A 14,872-nucleotide genomic window follows, 5' to 3' on the forward strand; every position below is an offset into this window, starting at 1 on the left:
TGCACCAAGACAGCCTTATGTGATCTTGGAGCAAGCATCAATCTAATACCTGCATCCACTATCAGAAAGCTTGGCTTGACTGGAGAAGTCAAACCAACCCGGATATGCCTCCAACTTGCTGATGGCTCCATTAAATATCCATCAGGCATAATAGAGGACATGATTGTCAAGGTTGGGCCATTCGCCTTTCCAACTGACTTTGTGGTGCTGGAAATGGAGGAGCACAAGAGTGCAACTCTCATTCTAGGAAGACCTTTCCTAGCAACTGGACGAACTCTCATTGATGTACAGAGAGGGGAAGTAACCCTGAGAGTCAATGAGGATGAGTTCAAGTTGATTCCTGTAAAAGCTATGCAGCATCCAGACACACCAAATGACTGCATGGGCGCTGACATTATTGACTCTCTGGTAGAAGAGATCAATATGACTGAAAGCCTAGAATCAGAGCTTGAGGACATCTTCAAAGATGCTCAACCTGATCAAGAAGAATCAGTGAAAACAAAGGAATTTTCGAAAATTCCTCAGGAGGAGGATAAGCCTCCCAAACCTGAACTCAAACCACTACCACCATCCTTGAAGTATGCATTTCTGGGAGAGGGTGACACTTTTCCAGTGATTATAAGCTCTGCTTTAAATCCACAGGAAGAGGGAGCACTGATTCAAGTGCTAAGGACACACAAGACAGCTCTTGGGTGGTCCATAAGTGATCTTAAGGGCATTAGCCTAGCTAGATGCATGCACAAGATCCTGTTGGAGGATAATGCCAAACCAGTGGTTCAACCACAAAGGAGGCTAAATCCAGCCATGAAGGAGGTGGTGCAGAAAGAGGTCACTAAATTACTAGAGGCTGGGATTATTTATCCTATTTCTGATAGCCCCTGGGTGAGCCCTGTCCAAGTTGTTCCCAAGAAGGGAGGCATGACAGTGGTTCATAATGAAAAAAATGAACTAGTTCCTACAAGAATAGTTACAGGATGGCGTATGTGTATTGACTACAGAGGGCTCAATACAGCCACCAGAAAGGATCATTTTCCTTTACCATTCATAGACCAAATGCTAGAAAGACTAGCTGGTCATGATTATTACTGCTTTTTGGATGGTTATTCAGGCTACAACCAAATTGCAGTAGACCCTCAGGACCAAGAGAAAACAGCATTTACTTGCCCTTCTGGCGTGTTTGCCTACAGAAGGATGCCTTTTGGTCTGTGCAATGCACCTGCAACCTTTCAAAGGTGCATGCTCTCTATTTTCTCAGATATGGTAGAGAAATTTCTGGAAGTCTTCATGGATGACTTCTCAGTATATGGAGACTCATTCAGCTCCTGTCTTAATCACCTAGCACTTGTCCTGAAAAGGTGCCAAGAGACTAACCTGGTTTTAAACTAGGAGAAATGTTACTTTATGTTGACTGAAGGAATTGTCCTTGGGCACAAAATTTCAAGCAGGGGAATAGAGGTGGACAAGGCAAAGGTAGAGGTAATTGAAAAATTACCACCACCTGCCAATGTTAAGGCAATCAGAAGCTTTCTGGGGCATGCAGGATTCTACAGAAGGTTCATAAAGGATTTTTCAAAAATTGCAAAACCTTTGAGTAACCTGCTAGCTACTGACACACCATTTGTGTTTGACACACAGTGTCTGCAGGCATTTGAGACCCTGAAAGCTAAGCTGGTCACAGCACCAGTCATCTCTGCACCAGATTGGACATTGCCATTTGAACTAATGTGTGATGCCAGTGACCATGCCATTGGTGCAGTGTTGGGACAGAGGCATAACAAGCTTCTGCACGTCATTTATTATGCCAGCCATGTTCTAAATGACGCACAGAAGAATTACACAACCACAGAAAAAGAGTTACTTGCAGTGGTCTATGCCATTGACAAGTTTAGATCCTATCTAGTGGGATCCAAAGTGGTTGTGTACACTGACCATGCTGCTCTTAAATACTTACTCACAAAGCAGGATTCAAAACCCAGACTTATAAGATGGGTGTTGCTTCTGCAAGAGTTTGATATAGAAATAAGAGACAGAAAAGGGACAGAGAACCAAGTAGCTGATCATCTGTCCCGAATAGAACCAGTAGCTGGGGCATCCCTCCCTTCTACTGAGATCTCTGAGACTTTCCCAGATGAGCAACTTTTTGCCATTCAGGAAGCTCCATGGTTTGCAGATATTGCAAACTATAAAGCTGTGAGGTTCATACCCCAGGAGTACAGCAGAGTGCAAAGAAAGAAATTAATTTCAGATGCCAAGTACTACCTATGGGATGAACCATATCTCTTTAAGAGATGTACAGACGGAATGATCCGCAGATGTGTACCCAGAGAAGAAGCACAAAGGATCCTATGGCATTGCCATGGATCACAGTATGGAGGACATTTTGGAAGTGAGCGAACAGCCACTAAAGTCCTCCAATGTGGCTTCTACTGGCCTACTCTCTATAAAGATTCCCGAGAGTTTGTGCGTAACTGTGACAGTTGCCAAAGAGCTGGTAACTTGCCTCACGGTTATGCCATGCCTCAACAAGAGATATTAGAGATAGAATTGTTTGATGTATGGGGAATTGACTTTATGGGGCCATTCCCACAATCATACTCAAACACTTACATTCTGGTGGCAGTGGACTATGTATCTAAGTGGGTAGAAGCAATTGCTACACCCACTAATGATACCAAGACCGTGCTGAAATTCCTCCAGAAACACATCTTCAGCAGGTTTGGTGTTCCCAGAGTACTAATCAATGACGGGGGCACTCATTTCTGCAATAGACAGCTATACTCTACTATGGTTAGATATGGAATTAGCCACAAAGTGGCAACTCCGTATCATCCACAGACAAATGGGCAAGCTGAGGTCTCTAACAGAGAGCTAAAAAGAATCCTGGAACGGACTGTGATGGCCCGAAGAAAGGATTGGGCAAAGAGCTTGGATGATGCTCTGTGGGCATACAGAACAGCATTCAAGACTCCTATAGGAACCTCTCCATACCAACTGGTGTATGGGAAGGCCTGTCATCTGCCCGTGGAACTGGAACATAAAGCCTACTGGGCAACCAGATTCTTAAACATGGATGCTCAGTTAGCTGGTGAAAAAAGATTACTCCAGCTAAATGAGCTGGAGGAGTTCAGACTCAATGCCTTTGAAAATGCAAAAATTTATAAGGAAAAGGCAAAGAAATGGCATGACAAGAAGTTGTCAACCAGAGTCTTTGAGCCAGGACAAAAAGTTCTGCTCTTCAACTCTAGGCTCAGACTGTTTCCAAGAAAACTCAAATCTCAGTGGAGGGGTCCGTATGTGATTACAGGAGTATCACCATATGGATATGTTGAGCTTCAGGATATGGATTCTAACAAAAAGTTCATTGTTAATGGACAGAGAATCAAGCATTATCTTGAAGGCAATTTTGAGCAGGAATGCTCAAAACTGAGACCTGAGTGATTCTCAGTAAAGGTCCAGCTAAAGACAGTAAAGAAGCGCTTGCTGGGAGGCAACCCAGTTATTAGGAGGTTGTATGAATTGTTCTTACAGAGGCAAGTATCAAAAATGAAGGAATTCACAGAGTTACAGAAGGATTCAGCTCAAAAAGAAGAGAAAAAGAGCTTACTGGCAAAAAAACACCAGTAAGGGGCATTTTGGGCGTTAAACGCCAGAATGGGTACCATTCTGGGCGTTTAACGCCAGGAATGGTGCCATTTTAGGCGTTAAACGCTAGAATGGGCACCATTCTGGGCGTTTAACGCCAGGTGTGCAGCATCCTGGGCGTTTAGAAAAACGCCCAGTGATGAAGGAATTCTGGCGTTTAACGCCAGCTAGGGCACCTGGCTGGGCGTTAAACGCCCAAAAGGGGCATCAATTGGGCGTTAAACGCCAGAATGGGTGTCATTCTGGGCGTTTAACGCCAGAAAGGTGGGGGGACCACAATTTTGTTTTCAAATCAAATTTTTTCAAACTTTCCTTTCCTTACCCATACTTTTCTACAAAAACACATCTTAACCTTTCATCATTCACCTTCAAATCTTCAAAAATCAAAATCATTCTTCAAATCCCTCTCAAATCAATCCCATATCTTACTCAAAAACTCACTCTTTTCTCAATTTCTCTTCATATCTTCTCAAATCTCCCTTCAATTTTTTCGAAATCTCCTTCCCCCCTTATAAATACACGTTTGGTCCCCTAATTCCCCCACACCATTCGAATTTGCTCTTCTCTTCTCTCTCTTCTTTCCTTTCTTTTGCTTGAGGACAAGCAAACCTCTAAGTTTGTTGTGCTTTTCCGTGATCACTAAGCCAAGATTCATCAAGATCATGGCTCCTAAGGGAAAACAAACCAATTTAAGAGGAAAGAAAGAGAATAATCCAAAGAATCTTTGGAATCAAGAGAAGTTCTTAACCAAAGAACATGAAGACCATTATCACAAAATAATGGGTCTTAGGTCAGTGATCCCGGAAGTTAAATTTGATCTGAAAGAAGATGAATATCCGGGGATCCAAGAGCAAATTCGAAACAGAGGATGGGAAGTTCTAACCAATCCTGAGATAAAGGTTGAAAGGAATATGGTTTAGGAATTCTACTCAAATCTGTGGCTAACAAATAAGCAAAGAATGACTGGAACTGCTTACCATACCTACAGAACCATGGTCAGAGGGAAAGTTATGTACTTCCATCTGGACAAAATAAGAGAAATCTTCAAATTACCTCAACTGCAAGATGATCCTGAATCCTTTAATAGGAGAATGGTGAGAGCAGATAAAGGGTTGGATCAAGTTCTAGAGGACATATGCCTCCCTGGAACTAAGTGGATAACCAATTCAAAGGGTGTCCCAAACCAACTCAAGAGGGGAGACCTCAAACCAATTGCAAGAGGTTGGCTAGACTTTATTGGGCGTTCCATACTACCCACTAGCAACCGTTCTGAGGTCACTATCAAGAGAGCAGTGATGATTCATTGCATTATGCTTGGAAAAGAAGTGGAGGTTCATCATGTGATTGCTTGTGAGATCTACACAATTGCAAATAAAAATTCCACTGAAGCCAAACTGGCTTACCAAAGCTTGATCTCCTTGCTCTGTAAAGAGGCTGGGGTGAAGATGGGAGTAGATGAATTCATACCCATTGAACATCCAATCACCAAGAAGTCAATGAAAGGACAAATGCAAGACAACTCTATCAAAAAGAGGGCGCAGGAGTTCCTCCCTGAATTCCCTGAAATTGGCTACTGGGCCAGCCTAGAAGCATCTATCAACAAGTTGCAAAAGACTATGGAGCAACTTAAGGAAGAACAGCAGAATCAGAACTGCATGCTCTGCAAATTGCTGAAGGAACAAGAGAAGCAGGGGCGTGAACTCCAAGAGTTGAAACGCCAAAAGCTCTCCTCTCAAGCTGAGGGAGCATCCACTTCTCAAAATCAAGGTTGTTGAGTCCTAACTCTGTGAAAACCTCTATCATTAGGAGCCTAGTTTAAATTTTTGTTTTCTATTTTTATTTTCTAGTCTCATCCTATATCTATTTTTGAGTCTTGTTTTTAATTCATAATTAATAGAATTTAAAATTCATGTCTTAAAGCTATGAATGTCCTATGAATCCATCACCTCTCTTAAATGAAAAAATGCTTTAATCACAAAAGAACAAGAAGTACAGGATTTCGAAATTTATCCTTGAAACTAGTTGAATTAGTTTGATGTGGTGACAATAATTTTTGTTTTCCGAATGAATGCTTGAACAGTGCATATGTCTCTTGAATTTGTTGTTTTGAGAATGTTAAAAATTGTTGGCTCTTGAAAGAATGAGGAAAAAGTGAACTGTTATTGAGGATCTAAAAATTCATCTAATTGATTCTTGAAGCAAGAAAAAGCAGTGGATACAAAAAAAAAATTTCGAAAAAAAAAAGAAAAAAAAAAGAGAGAAGAAAAAGCAAGAAATAAAGTTGTGATCCAAGGCAAAAAGAGTGTGCTTAAGAACCCTGGACACCTCTAATTGGGGACTCTAGCAAAGCTGGGTCACAATCTGAAAAGGTTCACCCAATTATGTGTCTGTGGCATGTATGTATCCGGTGGTAATACTGGAAAACAGAGTGCTTTGGGCCACAGCCAAGACTCATACACTAGCTATGTTCAAGAATCATTATACTTAACTAGGAGAATCAATAACACTATCTGAGTTCTGAGTTCTTATAGATGCCAATCATTCTGAACTTCAAAGGATAGAGTGAGATGCCAAAACTGTTCGGAGGCAAAAAGCTACTAGTCCCGTTCATCTAATTGGAGCTAAGTTTCCTTGATATTTTGGAGTCTATAGTATATTCTCTTCTTTTTATCCTATTTTGATTTTCAGTTGCTTGGGGACAAGCAACAATTTAAGTTTGGTGTTGTGATGAGCGGATAATTTATATGCTTTTTGGCATTGTTTTTAGTATGTTTTTGGTATGATCTAGTTAGTTTTTAGTATATTTCTATTAGTTTTTAGTTAAAATTTACTTTTCTGGACTTTATTATTAGTTTGTGTGTTTTTCTGTGATTTCAGGTATTTTCTGGCTGAAATTGAGGGTCCTGAGCAAAAATCTGATCCAGAGACCAAAAAGGACTGCAGATGCTGTTGGATTCTGACCTCTCTACACTCGAAGTGGATTTTCTGGAGCTACAGAAGCCCAATTGGCGCGCTCTCAACGACATTGGAAAGTAGACATCCTGGGCTTTCCAGCAATATATGATAGTCCATACTTTGCCCAAGATTTGATGGCCCAAACCGGCATGGCAAATCAGCCTCAGAAATTCCAGCGTTTAACGCTGGAACTGGCATAAAACTTGGAGTTAAACGCCCAAACTGGCATAAAAGCTGGCGTTTAACTCCAGAAAGGTCTCTACACGAAAATGCTTCATTGCTCAGCCCAAGCACACACTAAGTGGACCCAGAAGTGGATTTTTACGTCATTTACTCATTTCTGTATACCCTAGGTTACTAGTTTACTATTAATAGGATCTTTTGACATTGTATCTGGACCTCATGACACTTTACACGTTTCTCATTGTATTTTCTACAGCATGAGTCTCTAAACCCCATGGTTGGGGGTGAGGAGCTCTGCTGTGTCTTGATGGATTAATGCAATTACTACTGTTTTTTCATTCAATCATGCTTGCTTCCATTCTAAGATATCACTTGTTCTTAACTCGGATGAATGTGATGATCCGTGACACTCATCATATTCTCAACTATGAACACGTGCCTGACAACCACCTCCGTTCTATCTTAGATTGAGTAGATATCTCTTGGATTCTTTAATCGGAGTCTTCGTGGTATAAGCTAGAACTGATGGCGGCATTCAAGAGAATCCGGAAGGTCTAAACCTTGTCTGTGGTATTCTGAGTAGGATTCAATGATTGAATGACTGTGACGAGCTTCAAACTCCTGAAGGTGGGGCGTTAGTGACAGACGCAAAAGAATCATTGGATTCTATTCCGGCCTGATTGAGAACCGACAGATGGATAGCCGTGCCGTGACAGGGTGCGTTGAACATTTCCACTGAGAGGATGGGAGGTAGCCACTGACAACGGCGAAACCCTTGCATACAGCTTGCCATGAAAGGAGTCTTGCGTGCTTGAAGAAGAAGACAGTAGGAAAGCAGAGATTCAGAGGATGGAGCATCTCCAAAACCCCAACCTATTCTCCATTACTGCAAAACAAGTACTTATTTCATGTTCTTTTGCTTTTCACAATCAATCCTGATAATTTCTGATATCCTGACTAAGATTTACAAGATAACCATAGCTTGCTTCAATCCGACAATCTCCGTGGGATCGACCCTTACTCACGTAAGGTATTACTTGGACGACCCAGTGCACTTGCTGGTTAGTTGTGCGGGATTGCAAAAGTGTGATTGCAATTTCGTGCACCACATGTCCTCATGCTAAATCCAAGAGAAAAGAGTGAAGGTGAAATGGTGGGATCTCATGCAATGCAATCTATCCTAGATGCAACTACCTAATTGAGTCATGCTAAACTAGTTATTGTTTATCATTTTGAAGAGAGAACTTTTGCGTGGTCTAGAATTCAGAATAAATACCCGTTGCAAGTATAGCTTCTAAACCAACAAAAGTCCTTTCTTACAAACGTTTTGGTTGTCACAAGTAACAAAACCCAATAAATTTATAAACCGAAGTATTCAAACATCGGGTCATCTTCTCAAGGAATTGTAGGGAAGTATGATTTGTTATTGGTTATGAAAAAATAGTGTTTGGGTTTGAAAAAGGTTTTAAGTAAGAGAAATAGATTGCAAGAATTAATAAAATTAATAACTAATAAAACTCTTGGCAAGGTATAAAAACTGGAAGTCCTATCCCAGTTATCCTTATCAATTGTGATGAGAATTGGATTTTTCTCCCACTAAGTTAACTGATAAACCCATATTTTGTGATATATTTTGTGCTTAGTTTGAGTGATTTATTCAATCCTTCACCCACTTATTCATATTAATCGCATGGTTTTACTTTCCCTTCCTTATTATGTGATGTATGTGAAAAACATGTTTTCTATGCTTTAAAATTAATTATTTTAATTACCTTTATTTCAATTCGATGCCATGATTAGTGTGTTGAGTAGTTTCAGATCTTCTAAGGCAGGAATGACTTAAAGGATGGAAAAGGAAACATACAAAAATGGAAGGAAAGCATAAAACGGAGTTTGTGAAGAAACTGGGAGCGACGCGACCGCATGGACGACGCGGCCGCATGCCAAGCGCGAAGAAGCAGCGACGCGGCCGCATGACTGACGCGACCGCACGCCTAAAGAAGAACACCTATGACGCGGCTGCATGACTGACGCGACCGCGCGACAAGTAAGACTCCAATTGACGCGACCGCGTGACCCACACGGACGCGTGACAGAGGCCACGCACCAGAAATTGCAGAAAATGCTCATAGCGGATTCTGAAGCCCTTTTTGGCCTAAATCCAAGTCCAGAAGGCATAGACCAGAGGTTATGAAGTGTGGGAATGCATCCATTAAGGGAATCTCGAATTTTAGTGACTTTCCATGATTTAGGTTTAGTTGTAGAGAGGTTCTCTCCTCTCTCTTTAGGATTAGGATTTAGATTTAGGATTTTATTTGCTTTGAGGATTATCTTTTTATCAGGTTCAATATTCCTTTCTCATTACTTGCTTTCTCAATTTAGTTTATGAATTCTTCCATGTTACAGATTACTCTTTCGAATTAATGTTATTTGAGGTATTTCAGTTAATATTGTTTTCTTTTATTATTGTTATTGATTATTCCCAATCTGAAGACACTTTTATTCCAGTAGATTTATTCCCTTTCCTTTTGGTCTTGGTTAAGAAATCAGTAACTCAAGAGTTATCTTAACTCAACATAATTGATAACTGTTATCTTTGCTAATTGAATTGAACTTCAATAATCCCAACCTTTTCTTAGGAAATAAATAGGATTCGAAGGTCAAACTAATTAGTCCCTTGACTTTCCTTTGCTTTTACAAAAGTTAACTAAGTGGAATTAAGATTCAACTTTCATTATTATTGATAAGAATAACTAAGTCTGGACTTCCAATTTCTCATACCTTGCCAAAGGGTCTGCTTTACAGTATTTATTTATTTTAATTGCCATTTAATTTATTTGCCATATTCATTCCTCATTCTTAAAACCCCCAATTTACAAACTCATAACCAATAATAAGAACATACCTCCCTGCAATTCCTTGAGAAGACGACCTGAGGTTTGAATACTTCGGTTTATAAATTTATTGGGTTTTGTTACTTGTGGTTCACAAGTAACAAAACCCAATAAATTTATAAACCGAAGTATTCAAACCTCAGGTCGTCTTCTCAAGGAATTGCAGGGAGGTATGATTCATTATTGGTTATGGAAAAATAGTGTTTGGGTTTGAAAAAGGTTTTAAGCAAGAGAAATAGATTGCAAGAATTAATAAATTAATAACTAATAAAACGCTTGGCAAGGTATGAAAACTGGAAGTCCTATCCCAGTTATCCTTATCAATTGTGATGATAATTGGATTTTTCTCCCACTAAGTTAACCTCTAACTTTAAAGGTAAGTCAAGTGGATGGAATAAGTTTGGTTCCTCAGATCCTAGTCATTCCTTGGAAAAGGCTAGAGTTATTGGAACTCAAGTTAATTCTTAAAGAATTCCAATTTTCGGTCAACAATGAGTTGACAACTCAAGAGTTACCAATTAATCAACCAAGGCCAAAAGTAAATAATCTAAATTAAAAATAATGAAAAGCAATCATGAGTCTGGAATACCTCAAATTATATTGAATGTAGATGTCAATTTTAACATGGACAATGTTCATAAGCCAATTGGGCAACATAAATCAAACACAAATAAAAGCTTCAGAGTAAACAAAAATAGAAGAGAAACATAAATTATTGAACCTGGTACGAAGAAACAATCCTAATGACTAAGAGAAATCCTAAATCCTAAGAGAGAGGAGACAGCCTCTCTCTCTAAAAACTACATCTAAAACTAAAAATTATGAATTCTGAAAGCATAATTATGAATGGATGCATTCCCCCACTTTATAGCCTCTAATATGTGTTCTCTGGGTCAAAAACTGGGTCAGAAACACCCCAGAAATCGCTGATTGTGAAATCTGGTCCGTAAAGGTCGCGGCAAAGTGACGCGGAGGCGTCATCCACGCATTTGCGTGGAATGAGATTCGCAGATGCGACGCATCCGCGTGGAGCGCGCGTTCGCGTTTCTTATCTGTACGGCCATGGTGCACGAAATTGTGATCATCAATGGCGCCATCAACATGGTACGCACAATTGTAATCTCAACTCTTTATCACAACTTCGCACAACTAACCAGTGATGTGTGGAAAACGATCCAACACAAAACTCACCGGCAAGTGTACCGGGTCGCATCAAGTAATAATAACTCACATGAGTGAGGTCGATCCCACAGGGATTGAAGGATTGAGCAATTTTAGTTTAGTGGGTGATTTAGTCAAGCGAATCAAGTTTTGGTTGAGTGATTTATGTTTAACAAGAAGTAAATGACATTAAATGTAAAGGGGGAAGGGAAAAGTGCAGTAAATTAAAGAACAGGAAAATAAATTGGCAGAATCTTAAAGAACAAGAAACTAAATGACTGAAACTTAAAGTGCAAGAAATGTAAATTGCAGTAACTTAAATGGCAAGGAATGTAAATTGCTTGAATATAAAAGGGAATTGAGGAATGGGATTGCAGGATCTAAACAAAGAAGAAGTAAATTGCAGCAATCAATTAAGTAGAAGATGAATTGGAGTAAACTGAAATTCAAACAGAATAGGAAATTAAAATGCAGTAAGGTTCACAGAAGAACCAAAAGTAAAATTGGGTCTCAGGTCTCAAGAGACTAGGTAGCAGAGCCTAGATCTCTATTTGCCATCCTAGATCCAAGTTAACAAAGCAATTGACAAGAATTAGAAGAGAAAGCAGTAAAGAAAATGTAAATGGATTCAATTATGCAGAAAGAGAATTGAAGAGAATTTGAATGGGAATTGAGACAGAATTTCCTCAATTTCTCACACCCAAAACTCAGAAACAGAAGATTAGAAATGCTCAGGCAAGAATGAGGAAGAAGGGAGATCAATCCTCCTCCTCAGTTCTCAGAATTCTCAGTAAAGTCACCCAAGAACAATTGCCAAAGCTCAAAAGAAAGGTGAAAGTAAAATTTAAAAGTAAGTGTAAAAGTAAAAGTTAAAGGTCCCGGTCCTAATTACATCAAACTAGCTTCTATTTATACACTTTCTATTCTTGGATTTTGGGATTTGGATGGGCTTTTGATTTGGTGAAGAAATGAATTCAAATGGATTTTTAATTTGAATTTTTGGCCCATGAAAAGTCACTCCCAGGAGGTTGCCCTGCCCTTGTGGAGGGCAGGGCATGATTTGGTGCGTTGTGGTGTGGTCTGGTGCGGCGTGGTGCGTGAAATGCTGCCCTGCCCGCGCCAAGGGCAGGGCAGGAAACGTTGGTGCACCAGAACGTGCCATGGTGCTGCCAGAATCCAGAATTGGTGCGCCAGACTCAGAAATTGGTGCGCCAGAAATTTTCCTTGGTGCATGGGATGCTGCCTTGCCCTCGCGGAGGGTAGGGCAGGAAATTTTGGTGCTCCCAGGGTCGAGCTTCGTGCGCCAGATGCTGCCAAGAACGTGCCATGGTGCGCCAGATGCTGCCAGGAACGTGCCATGGTGCGCCAGAATTGCTTCTTGGTGCGCCACACACAAGATTCTGCCCTGCCCGCGCAGAGGGCAGGGCAATGTTCCCTCTTTCACGTCCCGTGTTCGAAACACGGCTGTGGCACACATTTAATTAATTTCCTTGGTTTCTTGGCACGACACTCAACCTTAAGTCCTAGCTTCCTCATGGTTCCTTGTTCGATCCTTGTGGCATGCATGGGTGACATTTTTCCTTTGATTTCTTTCCTTGGAGAGCCCGATACTGCCCTTGTGGAGGGCAGGGCAAGGTTCTCTTCCTCTTGGTCCCAAGGCACATTTTGTGCTCTGCCCTTGTAGTGGGCAGGGCAGAGTTGCCTTCTCTTCTTGGTTCTCTTATGTTGCCCTCCTAGAGGGCAGTGTGCCCTTGTGGAGGGCAATGTTGCCTCCCCCTTTGCATGCGGCACGCTTCTTCTCTCTTTGGCCACACTTTCCTTTCCTTGGGCTACACTTCTTAGGCCACGCTTTTCCTTTTCTTTTCTTTTCTTCACCTACAATAAACCAAAACAACCACTCCAAGTATCACTAAATTCAAGAGGTTTATAAATCAATTAAAATTCAATTAAAATTAGCTTAAACCTCATGGATTAACATTAATTTCATGGTGGTTGCTTGATTTAAAGAAGTTATGCATTTTCACTCCAAATCACTTACTTAGGATGCAAGAAAGTGCATAAATGCTAACAAAACAAGTGGAATTAGCTTGAAAAATGGGTATATGATGACTTGTCATCACAACACCAAACTTAAATCTTGCTTGTCCCCAAGCAAGCATCAAAACTAAGAGTAAATGGAATGAATAAGAAAAGAATACTTATCCTTATTATGCAGATAGCAGAACTTGATCTATGGGGCATTTATGCAGACAATGACAACTCAGGTTATTATTCCTGTTACATAATATACATTTTGCATCAAAGGTTTGCTAAACTTGCTGTTATAAGACTCACTCTTTGATTCCTTCCTTGCTAACTTTTCTTGGCTTACAATGCTTAACAAGCTTATTATTTTTTTAGAGGTTGGGTGTCAAATGCTGCAGCATAGCCTTTGGCTTTATTTTCTTTTCTTTTTGCTCAGCATCTTTCCACCACAGACACATGGCTCACTAATTTTTTCCTAGGATCATTGATGCCCAGCATCTCTTTGGATAACTAAATGTTCTGTATCTAAGTTGCTCTTTATTGTGGATTTTCAATTGGCCATCCCAAATCAGTTGATCTAAGTGTCCAGGTTTTAAGATACCCCTTAGAATTTACTCATCCAAGCAGATCTTAGTACAAGAACACCACAGGCATATGTCCTAGGGTCCAAGCTATTGGTGTCCAACCTTTATTCTTTGTTTTTCTTGCCATTTTGGCTTTTTCTTTCCCTTTTTTTTTTGTTTTTGTTACCAAGGGCTTTTTCATTATTGATAAGAGTCTTTGTAACAGCAAGCTAACTCACAATTGAATGAGAATGATATTATGCAACAATTATTTCATGAGTTATGCATTTAATCAAACACATATACCACCACCAACTTCCATTCATACTTATGCAATATTGGATATTTTACTTTTCAATTCAAACCAAACTCTTTTATTTAAGCATATGGGAAACAAAACAATTTTCAAGCTAAGTGATAGATAACAAGCATTGTGCAGACTTGGCATTTTTCTAGCTATTTATTAACTAACTAAAATGAAAAGCAAAGAACAGAAACTGCATAAAGTAAAAGAAACAATTGATGAAGGCATATCATGTTTCAGACATGCATCTCCTTATTAAAGACATGAAAGAGGAAATATGAAAGAACTTTGCCACCTTCTAATGGTCATGGCCGCTGCTTGATTCTCCCTTCTTCTTCTTTCTCTTCCCTGTCTTGGAATAATCTCGGATCTCTTCACCAGGACATCTTCTACCCCAAACAGAATCTAAGAGTCCTGAGAGCCCAAAATCTTCCAATCTTTTAAAGGTTGACTCAGTGTATTGATGAGATTTTGCTTGTTGCTTGGCTAAGAATTCAGGGCATTGTTCAAATGGCTTGATCTCAGGATTGAGTGTTGGCAGATTGTGGGTTAAGTACTCCAACCTTGCTTGCATGTTTTCATCATATTCCATTCTTTGTACGTGTCTAACTTCTCCCATGGTATGATGAACATTCTTCCATTGATACAGGTTGTGACTATATTCCTCTGCTTTAGCTTGACTAAAATACAACTTATCATATGATTCCTTGAATTCCTTGTATTGTTCTTTTTGTCCTTCAAGGATCTGTGCTTGAAATTCTTGCTGCTGAGTCATCATTTGTTGTTGCCATCTCTCTTGTTTCTCCTCCATTTGATGCTGCCAAGCTTCTCGTTCCTCTTTTTCTTTCAAAAATTGCTCCATAAATTCAGGATGGGGCTCTAGATATTTCTCTCGGCCCTCTTGATTTTGGCCTTGTTGGGCCTGCATGAGTTGATTTTGACCTTGTTGAGCCTGCATGAGTTGCTGAGATAGTTCTTCAATTGATCTTTGCAATTGGCTCATATCTATGGCATCATAAGCTTGATTTCGTCCTTCCTCTCTTTGTGATTTCCTTTGTCTAGGAGCTACTACCCCTTCTTGATCTTCTTCTTCATTCGTTCCCTCCATGCTCTTCTTGGTAATCCATTTCCCTTTCTTCACTTTT

Source organism: Arachis hypogaea, chromosome 5 (assembly GCF_003086295.3).
Source record: "Arachis hypogaea cultivar Tifrunner chromosome 5, arahy.Tifrunner.gnm2.J5K5, whole genome shotgun sequence".
Lineage (NCBI taxonomy): Eukaryota > Viridiplantae > Streptophyta > Magnoliopsida > Fabales > Fabaceae > Arachis > Arachis hypogaea.